Here is a 13,236-nt window from a genome sequence, read left to right on the forward strand (position 1 = left end):
CCGTGTTGTGCAAGGTTCTCCAGCCCTTCGAACTTGCCACACGTGAAGTCAGTTCAGACACTGCCAGCTTGAGTCAGGTCATTCCCCTCATCAGGCTTTTGCAGAAGCAGCTGGAGAAAGTGAAGGAGGAGCTAAGACGGAGCGATTCCGCTCGGCATGTGGGACTTGTGGATGAAGCCCTTCATTCGCTTTGCCAGGATTCCAGGGTGGTCAATCTGTTGAAATCAGACCACTACATTTTGGCCACCGTGCTCGATCCTAGGTTTAAAGCCTATGTGGTGTCTCTCTTTCCGGCCGACACAAGCCTGCAGAGGTGCAAAGACCTGCTGGTGAACACACTGTCAGCTGAAGCGGAACGTGACACGTCAACGGCTCCCTCTTCATTTTCTCCCGCAGCTGGGGCTGCCAGGAAAAAACTTAGGTATCCTAAGCAACCCGCTGGCGGTGATGCAGGGCAGGCAGGACAAAGTTTGGACATCTGGTCCGGACTGAAGGACCTGGCAACAATTTCTGACATGTCTACTGTCACTGCATATGATACTGTCACCATTGACAGAATGGTGGAGGATTACATCGGTGACAGCATCCAAGTAGGCATGTCAGACAGTCCATACCTGTACTGGCAGGAAAAAGAGGCAATTTGGAGGCCCCTGTACAAACTGGCTCTATTTTACCTGAGTTGCCCCCCCTCCAGTGTGTACTCCGAAAGAGTGTTTAGTGCAGCCGGGAACCTTGTCAGCGAAAGGCGTAGGAGGTTGCTTCCACAGAATGTGGAGAAGATGATGTTCATCAAAATGAATTATCAGCTCTTCCAGGGAGACCAGCCTCCAGAAGGTACAGAGGGACCTGTGGTGGTGGATTCAAGTGGGGACGAGTTAATACTTTGTGAGGATGAGGATGTACACACTGAAGAGGGTGAGGAATCGGTGGATGAGGAGGATGAGGATGACATCTTGCCTCCGTAGAGCCAGTTTGTGCAGGGACACATTAATTGCCAGCTTGTTTTGTGGGGGCCCAAACGAACCAATCATTTCAGCCACAGTTGTGTGGCAGACCCTGGCGCTGAAATGATTGATTTGTTAAAGTGTGCATGTCCTGTTTATACAACATAAGGGTGGGTGGGAGGGCCCAAGGACAATTCCATCTTGCACCTCTTTTTTTTCTTTGCATTATGTACTGTTTGGGGCCTAGTTTTTCTAACTGCCATCCTGTCTGCCACTGCAGTGTCACTCCTAGATGGGTCACGTGTTTGTGCCGCCCACTCGTGTCGCTTAGCATAGTCATCCAGCTACCTCGGTGCAACCTTTTGGACATAAAAACACTATTGTGAGGTGTGAGGTGTTCAGAATAGACTGAAAATGAGTGGAAATTAAGGTTATTGAGGTTAATAATAGCATAGGAGCAGAAAAACCTACAAATTCTGTGATTTTAGCTGTTTTTATGCTTTTTTAAAAAAAAATACAGATCCAAAACACAAAACCCAGAACCCAAAACACGGAAGGGTGGTTTTGGCAAAACCAATCCAGATCCAAAACACGAAGAAAGATCCAGATCCAAAACCAAAATACGAAAAGTGGCCGGTGCACACCCCTAATATATATATATATATATACACACACACACACACACACACAGTCAGGTCCATAAATATTGGGACATTGATAGAATTTTCAGATTTTGGCCTCTATTCACCACCACAATGGCTTTGAAATGAAACAAACAAGATGTGATTTAACTACAGACTTTTAGATTTAATTTGAGGGTAATTACATCCAAATCAGGTGAACGGTGTAGGAATTACAATGGTTTCTATATGTGCCTCCCACTTTTTAAGGGGCCAAAAGTGGACAAAGTAAACAATCCTAAATCTAACTTTCACTTTTTAATACTTTATTGCAAATCCTTTGCAAGCAATTACAGCCTGAAGTCTGGAATGCATAGACATCACCAGACGCTGGGTTTCATCCCTGGTGATGCTCTGCCAGGCCTCTACTGCAAATGTCTTCAGTTCCTGCTTGTTCTTGGGGCATTTTCCCTTCAGTTTTGTTTTCATCAAGTGAAATGCATGCTCAATCGTATTCAGGTCAGGGGATTGACTTGGCCATTGCATAACATTCCACTTTTTAGCCTTAAAAAACTCTTTGGTTGCTTTTGCAGTATGCTTCGGGTCATTGTCCATCTGCACTGTGAAGCGCCGTCCAATGAGTTCTGAAGCATTTGACTGACTATGAGCATATAATATTGCCCGAAACACTTCAGAATTCATTCTGCTGCTTTTGTCAGCAGTCACATCATCAATAAATACAAGGGAACCAGTTCCATTGGCAGCCATACATGTCCACGCCATGACATTACCACCACCATGCTTCACTGATGAGGTGGTATGTTTTGGATCATGGGCAGTTCCTTTTCTTCTTCATACTCTTCTCTTCCCATCACTCTGGTACAAGTTGATCTTTGTCTCATCTGTCCATAGGATGTTGTTCCAGAACTGTAATGGCTTTTTTAGATGTTGTTTGGCAAACTCTAATCTGGTCTTCCTGTTTTTGTGGCTCACCAATGGTTTACATCTTGTGGCGAACCCTCTATATTCACTCTTGTGAAGTCTTCTCTTGATTGTTGACTTTGACACATATACATCTACCTCCTGGAGAGTGTTCTTGATTTGGCCATCTGTTGTGAAGGGGTTTTTCTTCACCAGGGAAATAATTCTTTTGTCATCCACCACAGTTGTTTTTCATGGTTTTCCGGGTCTTTTGGTGTTGCTGAGCTCTCCGATGCGTTCTTTCTTTTTAAGAATGTTCGAAACAGTTGATTTGGCCACACCTAATGTTTTTGCTATCTCTCTGATGTTTGTTTGTTGTTTTGATTTTTCAGCCTAATGATGGTTTTGCTTCACTGATAGTGACAGCTCTTTGGATCTCATATTGAGAGTTGACAGCAACTGATTCCAAATGCAAATGTCACACCTACAATCAACTCCAGACCTTTTACCTGCTTAAATGATAATGAAATAACGAGGGAATAGCCCACACCTGTCCATGAAATAGCTTTTGAGTTGATAGTCCCATTACTTTTTGCCCCTTAAACAGTGGGAGGCACATATTGAACCTGTTGTAATTCCTACACCGTTCACCCGATTTGAAAGTAATTACCCTCAAATTAAATCTGAAAGTCTACAGTTAAAGCACATCTTGTTTGTTTCATTTCAAAAACCATTGTGGTGGTGAATAGAGGCCAAAATCTGAAAATTCTGTCAATGTCCCAATATTTATGGACCTGACTGTATATATATATATAAATGTATATATATATATATATATATATATATGGGGCCCCCACATGTTTGTTGCCCAGGGGCCCCCACAGACCTTAATCCGGCCCTGTGTGCATGACAGGGAGGCTGGGGAAAGGGATCTTTGCAGATCACACCTTCATCCTCCTGCTGTGCCCGGCAGGGAGACTGATAAGAGGGATCTTTGCAGATCCCTCCTCCGATCTCCCTCTCTCTCCTGCCGAAACCATGACAAAGATACAGCTGATGAGAGTGTTGAGCTTGTGTCTGTGCTGCAAAGGTCGATGCAACACAGGTCGAGCTCTCCTGGTGTACAATCCTGACTCATGCGCAGACTTACTACCAGCTTATGAAGGCTTTCTCAATTGCAAAGGCCGGATACAGTAACAAACAAGCGTAGATCGGTGATTTGCTGGGACAGACTGAGAGAAATATGCCTGTAACAACACTCTACAGCCAGTAGCAGCCTGCTGTAGGGATAGCCATTGACCATTGATAAATACAAACCATTGATTGTTAATCACCAATGGTCGATGGTTTTTTCATCGATGGCGGAGATCCAATGGTTCTCCACCAGTGATGGCTCAGAGCCCCACGATGGTTTTCTCTTTCTTCCCTGTACCGGAACACTGAGCATAGCTCCACCCCTGTGGCACAGCCCACCAAGCCCTGCCCCCACAGCTGATTGGGGCAGACCATCGGTGGGCGAAACAATCAATGGTTTTCTGCCAATAATTATACACCATCGAGGTTAACTACTGATGTCAATGGTAACCATCGATGGCTAAGCCACCAATGGCCATCCCTAGGCTGCAGCCTCAGGAGCTGCCTGGAGTGTCCTTAGGATGCTCCAGGCAGTGCTCTGCTTTATATTGCGAGCAGCCCAGTCCCCAAGCGTGATGTCATGATGTCAGAGGTATAGGGGGGCAGGGCCCGCACAGGACAAAATAAAGCCCTGTTCTGGCCCTGATAAAACTTTAGATTAATCAATTGACTCATCTGTGAATAAACACCTTCCAAAGTTAGTTTTATTTAACTGCTGCATGACCCACTTTTTCTTAAGAAACTCAAGCTACAGAGTATCTTAGAAACCAGTGAAGCACTACAGACTGCACATTATATTGTTTAATGGCGTAGAACATTGTTAAGATTAATGAGCATTTCAATCTACAAACACTGCAATTTGCTGGTTTCAATTGCAGAAACACGTAAATAATTCCACTGAATGGGAAAATGATTACCCATGATTCCCATCCCTATTATGGAAAGCAATGTTAATCACGGACAACATGAAGAAATCTAGATCAACATTTAAGAAAAGATAATGTTGTATTGCTTAAGGTAGAGTCATAAAACATATTGAACTAACCTGCTCAATGCTCCAAGCTACAGTAAAATATTGGTATTTTGCTTGGCTGTTGGTGTAGCTTGCTTTTCTGTTGGTGTGGCTTGCTTGGCTGTTGGTATGGATTGCTTGGATGTTGGTGTGGCTTGCTTAGCTGTTGGCACGGCTTGCTTGGCTGTTGGTATGGATTGCTTGGATGTTGGTGTGGCTTGCTTAGCTGTTGGCACGGCTTGCTTGGCTGTTGGTATGGATTGCTTGGATGTTGGTGTGGCTTGCTTAGCTGTTGGCACTGCTTGCTTAATTGTTGGTGTGGCTTGCTTGGCTGTTGGTGCAGCTTGTTTGGATGTTGGTGTGGCTTACTTGGCTGTTGGTACGGCTTGCTTGGCTGTTGGTATGGCTTGTTTGGCTGTTGGTGTGGCTTGCTCAGATGTTGGTGTGTCACTGTCACACACACCAATGTCACTTTGTGCCCTGTGCACAGACTGCTATGTAGCCTATCCTATTCAGGTGAAAGCGGGCCCAAAGCACCTCTCCCCCACCCCTTACCAATTCACACCACACCTGAATTGCCCACATTCCTGTGGGATCAGCTCCCTCCAAGGGAGGCTGGAGTGAAGCCTGTGCATTCTACAGTAGCAGTGGAAGTGTAAAATTCCAGGTTTTCACAGTTGCACAAACCCAACTCGAATAATCACTGGAGAACAGGAAGAGTTGAAAACTCTCATCTGCTTGTTGCTCTTGGCGTAGTGTTGTAGTGCCAGGGACCAAGGGCTATGCTGGGAGAGCATGGCCGATTGTGGCTGCAAGCCACTGCTGACTGATAAGCACGAGGAGTGCTGGCGCCTTTTATGTTAATTTGCGTTATATGACTATTTCCAGGCTTAAGCCTGAGTATGCTAAAGTGCAGTGTCAGCCGAAGGAGATCCTGGCTTTTTCCCTCCCCCACAACGGTGGCAACACGCCTCCATTTCATGACATGGAGCTCATCGCCGCCACCTCCCCGCCCACAAATGGCAGCAGAGTGTCAATCACTGGCAGTCTGCTGCTAGTTTGCATGTGGCCTTGCAGACCTGTTCTGCACATGCGCAGAACAGGTCTGGCACCTGCGCAGATTCCCAAACATCGAGAATTTGCGTTCAGCAGTGCATGCTGAATCAGGCCCCGTAACTTGCTATGCACTGTGCAGAAGCTGTTTTGTGTGTTTAATGAAAAAGAAAGAAAAAGTTGCTTTCCTTCTTTTTTGCTGAGGTGCTTAAGATAATTAAGTTCACCTTTTGTTTGAACAGAGGAGCTCATTCAGACCCACTCGCTAAGATGCATACTGTCACTGCTGCCAATGGTATGCCATGTGTATGCATTGTGCACATGCATTGCGCATACCTTAGCGAAAGTTCACAATGCATTCGCTCGCTACGCATAGACAGCCCAGCAGAGTGAGTGACAGGGGAAGCTGTTTGTTGGTCATAACAGGGGCTGGCCATTAAAAACGGGGGAGTGGAGGTGCAAACGCAGGCATGCCTGAGCATCTCAACGGCATTTAGAGGTGTGCATAATTAAAAGACAGCATCATAGTACACGTCACCTGGCTTGTTTTTACAATGAAGTGCTCACAGTGCTTGTGGCAGAGTATGGTCAACCACAAGCACTGCGATAGCATCCGTTGTAGCCATGGTTGCATACACTTCCTGGACATGATGTGCACAAGTGGGCATCTTAAAACAGGCTGGTGGGTGTCTGCATACACTTTGTGATCGGTCTCTAAGAAATACTGGGCGTGCTATTGCATTGCTGTGCATTAGCATTGCCTACACAATTTGCATACACATCGTGCGAGCGACTCTGAATCACGCCCAGAGCTCACATACTGAGGTTTAATTAAGCACTGCAGTGTTGTTTAACCCCTGCATTGCTGAAGAAAATAAAAGCAGTGTTTTCTTTTTCTGTGTTAAACTTGAGTAACAGTTGCTTTGCTGAAAAATACATACTGTATTTTCTTTTGTAAACTGGCTTGTCATTGCTCTTATATAAAAACAGCTAAGTATTTACATACTGCACACCTCCCACTGTAAAAATGGAGGAAGTTTTTCGTACTATAGTAAATTTGGTGGCCTCCCATCAATAAAGTAAATGTTACAATCAGTGACCCAATCAGTGGGCACAACAGCTACTACAGGGCATATTTCTTAATATCTGAGAGGGTGGCACAGCACTTAAAATGGCCAGCAGATACTTGGGCTGATAGACTTGCCCCCTATCTCACTGGTGAGGCTCAGAAAGCCTATGCTGATTTGTCAACTGCTGATGTGGAGAAATATGACCTAGTCAAAAGTGCCATTCTGACTCTGTCCGGTCTCACTACTTTAGGGAAAGTGCAGTACAGGGAAAATGGCCGCCGCGGCCATTTCCCCGGTGACCTGCGCACACTCTATAGACTCTGGGCGCACTCTAGTGCCCAGAGTCTATAACTCCGGCACCGGTCGCGCACAGCTCAGTGCGCTGCTGGCCGCCGGACAGAGAGGAGGGGGCCCGTGTCGGAGACTGCACATGGGCCCCCTCCTCTCTAGAAACGCCCCTGATGAAACGGCAGGAAATATGACAAAGATGCTATAAAAGAAACCAGGGAATGGGCGACCCGTTAATATGGCACCCCATTGGTCTGTGACCCCCGACTGTCACCCCTCCTCAAGGAAACACCAGGGTAGTTTGCTATGAGTGTGGAAAGCCAGGTCATGTAACACAGAACTGTCCCAGAAAAATAGAGCCTATGGAGTGTGGGGTTGCTAGTATGGACGCTATGTACCCTGCTTTTTGCATGATGGTACCCCTGGATTCCAGAACCCGTTAATGTGGGAAACTGTGTGTCGAAGCTGAATAATTGGCAAGTTCAGTTTAAAATTTAATCGCAGCGACGCCATCTTGAGAATGGCCGCAAGACTCCATTTTAGAAATGAGATCGCAAGACGCCATTTTGCGAATGGCTGCCTAAGTGCCATTTTACGTAAACTCACAATATAATACATGTGGCAATATTTATGTTAGCACTATGCGATCGCTTCTTTCATCATTTCTCATACACACAATCATACCCACAAGAGCGCTATTAACTAGTCGCATATTAGCGAATGCATAAGACTTTGAATGAAACCGCTGTAAAAGTAGCTTTATGCGCACGCATATGCCCCAAGTTAACTAGCATCCTTATATCAAACCCTGTATACCCACACATTCCATATTCACACATAAGGTTCCATAAGCATCAAAATGTATGATTTAAGTCGATTAAGTTAGTTTCAATGCTGAGAAATAAAGGTTTTTGATAACTAAGGTATTATACATGATAAACAAATTGTGTTTGGTCTTGTTCTGATGCGTACGCTTTTTACAGCATTCCGGTATTATCGGTGGAGAGATCGCATCATGCAAACTCAAGTTATGGATCGCAGAACCTACAAGCAACAAAATGTTTAACTGTTGGAATGTACAGAAGGCGTTACTAGAAAGATTCCCCTGCTGTTAGAGGCAGGGAGAGTCTATTTGAACCAGCCTGTTAAATGTGCTGTAACATATGCTTCTCCTCTGGGAACCAATGACATCAGCAAGAAACTTCCCCTTTGTCCTGTTTTAGTCTGAGGGGGATAAATATGTGTGCCCGTATACTGGTCTCCATTCTGAGGTCTATCTCTGGGTCCGCCTAAATTGTGTATGTATCAATTGCATGTAACTGACTGTACTTTTACCTGAATAATACTTGTGCATTGGAACCACAGATTCCACTCCTGTCTTTATTTGCGGTCAGACTGCGTACGCAAATTAGCGTTATTCTTAGAGGTTTATAGGTAGGATTTTAGAAGGTATAGGCAGGGGTATATAAAGGTTCTGATCCAGTTTCGTTAGTTGGGGGCTCGTAAAGAAGTCACTTACCTGCTCACACGGTACATACGGTCATCGATATTTCAGCAATGGGTGGAGTGGCCACATGCAGGGTTTGCCTGCAACCGCTTTGTGCTGAAAGATCACTATCCGTCTCCGTGTGAATTAAGGAAGCTGACTAGAATCCAGGGACAAGAGAGGAAAAAGTTTGTTTTCCTCTGTTGATAGAACCTTGCGTTTAGAGGGGTGCCGCAGTATTGCGTACGCAGCTAAAACGCATTTTTGCGTACGCAGTTAAAAAGACATTATACGGTTGTGTGGTAGTCGCATTAATGTGTATGTGGATGGTCGCACAATAGCGTATACGCACTTCCGGTTCTCCTGCCACGTGTTTGAACAAAGCCATTGAGGTTTACATACATTTTTTTTCTATTACCAATATCTGGGTTAAACGTGTATTTTTCTGCGCAGGAAAAAAGTGTGTAACAGTGAATACTTGTTGAACAAAGTTAAGGGTATCATATGATCCTTAAGGGCTAGGTGCAAGGGTTAGCCTAGTCGCTCGGTAAGCAGCTTTACCGTTCTATACACAGTAGCAGGTGTACATGTTGTCTTTGTTGTATAGAGGTGCGTGAGAGTAGTCGACATATAAACTCTCATAGGTTTGGAAGTTGCCTTACTAAAACTTATCCGGGTGTGGAAGTTGCCTGTTTCAAATCTTATCTAGCTGTGGAAGTTGCCTTACTAAATCTTATCCAGGTGTGTGGGCGCCGCCGACTTAAATCGTCCACAGGTAAGTGAAAGTATCTTGATTGTCTTTCACCAGTTTAAATTTTTATTGAAAAGCGTAGGAGTTGTCTTAGAATGGGAGCCACGCAAACAGTAGAGATGTTAGGCAATGATGTGCTGCTAATGGAGGCTCCGATTGGATCGGCCCGTCGTATTATGCATACTAAGTATGGTACTTATGCAATAAGGTATTGTGATTTGTGGTTTAATATGACGAGGAAGAGTGTTAGACCGTTTCCCAGAATTGGTAGTTTTGACAAAAATGTGTTAGACAATGTCCAGGATCACATCAGTATGGTGCGATGCAGAGAGAAAAAGATTAAGTATTTTGAATGTTTAAAACTATGGCAGCATGAAGGGGATGCTTGGCTTAAAAATGTGCAAACGACGCAAACTAGCGTTGCGAGCGCATTGCCAGAAAATACGTCCGCGACGCTGAGTTGCAATACGGGCCGCAAATTGGCGCACATGTGCGGCACGGTAGCGTTGTGGAGAGTATTGCCAGCAGTTCACGCTAGGGGTGTTTCCAATAATTGAGCGATTATTGCAACAGGGAATTTTAGTTCGTACAGCTAGTGTAGCCAACAGTCCCATCTTTCCAGTAAAGAAGAGTGGTGGGAGGGGTTATAGGCTGGTGCAAGACCTTAGAGGTGTTAATAAGGTAGTAGAGAGCCAATTCCCTGTTGTGCCAAATCCAGCTGTCATCCTGATGCAGATCCCACCAAATGCAACCCATTTCACTGTCATTGACCTCTGTTCTGCTTTCTTCTCTGTGCCTCTCCACCCTGACTGTCAGTACCTATTCGCATTCACATACAGAGGTGTGCAATATACATGGACACGATTGCCCCAAGGTTTCATAGACAGCCCCAGTATTTTCTCCCAGGCATTGCATGACTATTTACAAGCTTTTCAACCTGCCAGTGGATCAGTTCTAATTAAATATGTGGACGATTTATTGCTATGTTCTGACTCGTTTATGTCATGTTTGAATGATACTAAACTTTTGTTACTTCATCTCTCGCATACTGGACACAAAGTGGCTAAGGACAAGTTACAACCGTGCCAATCCAGAGTAAAATATTTGGGACACTGCCTAACCCAGGAGTTACAACATCTTACAAATGATAGAATCCAGGCCATACAAAACATGACACTGCCGCAGAATCAACAGCAAATTCGTACCTTCTTGGGAATGTGTGGATACTGCCGAATGTGGATCCCAGGTTTTTCTATTTTGGCCTTGCCTTTACAGGAACTAGTCTCTTCCTCAAAGCCCGATCGTGTCATACACACTGAGGAATCAGAACAGGCTTTTCTTAATCTTAAGGATAGTCTGACAAAAGCTCCTGCATTGGGAATACCTGATTATGAAAAACCTTTTGATTTATATTGTACGGAAGCCGATGGTTGTGCTGCAGGTGTCCTTACACAAAAACATGGTGATGCCAGTTGGCCCGTAGCATACTACAGTGCCCAATTGGACATGGTAGCAAGATCACTCCCCACCTGTTTGAGAAGTGTAGCAGCTACCGCTTTATTGGTGTGTAAAAGTGAGGACGTAGTATTGGGCCATGATATGATTGTCTACACTCCCCATGCTGTATCTGCTCTATTGAACTCAGCTCAAACCAGACACGTCTCCTCGGCTAGGTTCACCAAATGGGAACTAGCTCTAATTGCTCCTGCAAATATTACTGTCAAACGTTGCAGTACGCTGAATCCAGCAACATACCTACCATATGTACAACATGATGTACAAAGGGTGGAAGGAGAAGAGTTGCTGGCAGGAGGTGAGTTCGGCAGACATGATGATACTCACGATTGTATGACATATCTGAATCAGATCTTTACTGCTAGACCTGACATACATGACACACCTTTAGAGAATGTGGATGTAACTTTCTATACGGATGGGAGTTTTCATAGACAAACAGACACAGGTGAATTATGTACAGGTTATGCTGTTGTAAATGATACAGACATCATGGAAGCTAAACCTCTCGGTCCTCCTCACTCAGCCCAGGTGGCAGAGTTAGTAGCACTGACTAGAGCATGTGAATTGGCAGCAGGCAAATCTGCTAACATTTACACTGACTCGAGGTACGCATTCAGGGTGGTGTACAATTTTGGGGCTCTATGGCGTCTGAGAAATTTTATGACAGCAGCAGGCACACCAGTTGCACATTCCCGACATATAAAACATCTTTTAGAAGCAATCCAACTGCCCAAAGCAGTGGCAGTAATTAAATGCAAAGCCCACACATGTGAGGATGACCCGGTGTCACTGGGCAACAACAGAGCTGATGAAGCTGCAAAATGGGCAGCAGGGTTAAAAATGTCTTCCCCAATTGAAACAATTATGTCATTCCAAACCATTGATATGCTGAAATTAATTGAGATGCAAAGTTTGTGTTCAATTCAGGAAAAATCCATTTGGAAGTCCAAGGGATGTGGGCCAGAGTCCTCTGGGCTCTGGAGGGACGGACATGGTAAGCCAGTAGCCCCCAAGGCATATTACCCCAGCCTGGCTGAGGCAGTACACGGTCTAACTCACCTAGGTAAACAGGGTATGTGCAAGTTGGTGAGGGCATACTGGTGCGCACCAGGTTTTTCTTCACAAGCAGAGAAGATGGCAATGTCCTGTCTGACCTGCTTGAGAAAGAACATAGGGAAAGCGCTCCCTACCGAACCGTCCCACATTCCACCTACTGATGGACCTTTCCAGGTGATACAAATTGATTTCATCCAATTACCACCCTGCAGGAACCTTAAGTATGTACTAGTGTGCACAGACGTATTTTCCAACTGGGTTGAGGCGTACCCAGCGGCCACTAATACTGCTGCGTTTACTGCCAAGAAAATAGTCCAGGAATTTGTATGCAGGTACGGTATCCCTAAGATCATCGATAGTGACAGGGGTACTCATTTCACAGGTGATGTGTTCCAAAATATGTGTAAGCTGATGGGTATTAATAGCCGACTTCATACCCCCTACCGACCACAAGCCAGTGCCAAGGTGGAGAGAATGAACGGGACTATTAAAAATAAATTAAGTAAAATGATGGCAGAAACTGGACTAGGATGGCCAGAAGCGTTACCTTTGGTCCTACATAGCAGAAGTACCACTCCTAGACTTCCTCTGAATCTGTCCCCATTTGAAATACTATTCGGCAGGCAACCTCATTTGATTATAAGTCCCCAGGAAGACTTGAAGGGTAACAACGAGGTAACTGTAAAGTATCTTATATCAATGAGTAGGCAGTTAAAGTAACAGCAGCAGAAACTGAAATTGTTGTCTAATGATATGCCTGAAACTAACTGTCATGATGTTGAACCAGGAGAATATGTAATGATCAGAAATTTCTTGCGTTCAGGTTGTTTGACTGATCGGTGGGAAGGTCCATACCAGGTGCTGCTGACGAGTATTACATCTTTGAAGGTGGCGGAGAGAGATACCTGGGTCCATTCCACTCACAGCAAAAAGGTCAATCAACCGGTGGAGAAACAAGGCTGATAGTGTGGACCCGTCGCTCGCGAACTTGTTCCGGGAGGATTGAAAAGGTCGTAGTGAGATACCTGAACCGAGAGAAATTTTGCAGGACTTGTTGTTAAAATGGACGGGCCTGCTGTGTTCATTCTCATATTCTCTTTTAGAGTGTTCACCATCCTGGTCAGTTCGGGAATATCCAGTGTCTGTGATGGGGGACTGATTGAGGAAACGGGAGCTGATGGCAGTGCTGATGGGGTGGAATGAGGAGGAGTGCAAAGCCAATCAGGGGAGTGTCTGACCAATCTTAGTACTGTTATTGTTAAGAGAGCTGTCATTCCGGATACTCGGGGAAGGTGTGGAGGTTAATCGTCTGAAGATTCCTGTATTTGTGAGTTTTGTTGGTCCCTAGTTGATGAGAACTGTATCCAACGGTGCCAACCCAAA

This window comes from Taudactylus pleione, unplaced genomic scaffold (genome assembly GCF_031769625.1).
Source record: "Taudactylus pleione unplaced genomic scaffold, aTauple2 ptg000629l, whole genome shotgun sequence".
NCBI classification, from domain to species: domain Eukaryota; kingdom Metazoa; phylum Chordata; class Amphibia; order Anura; family Myobatrachidae; genus Taudactylus; species Taudactylus pleione.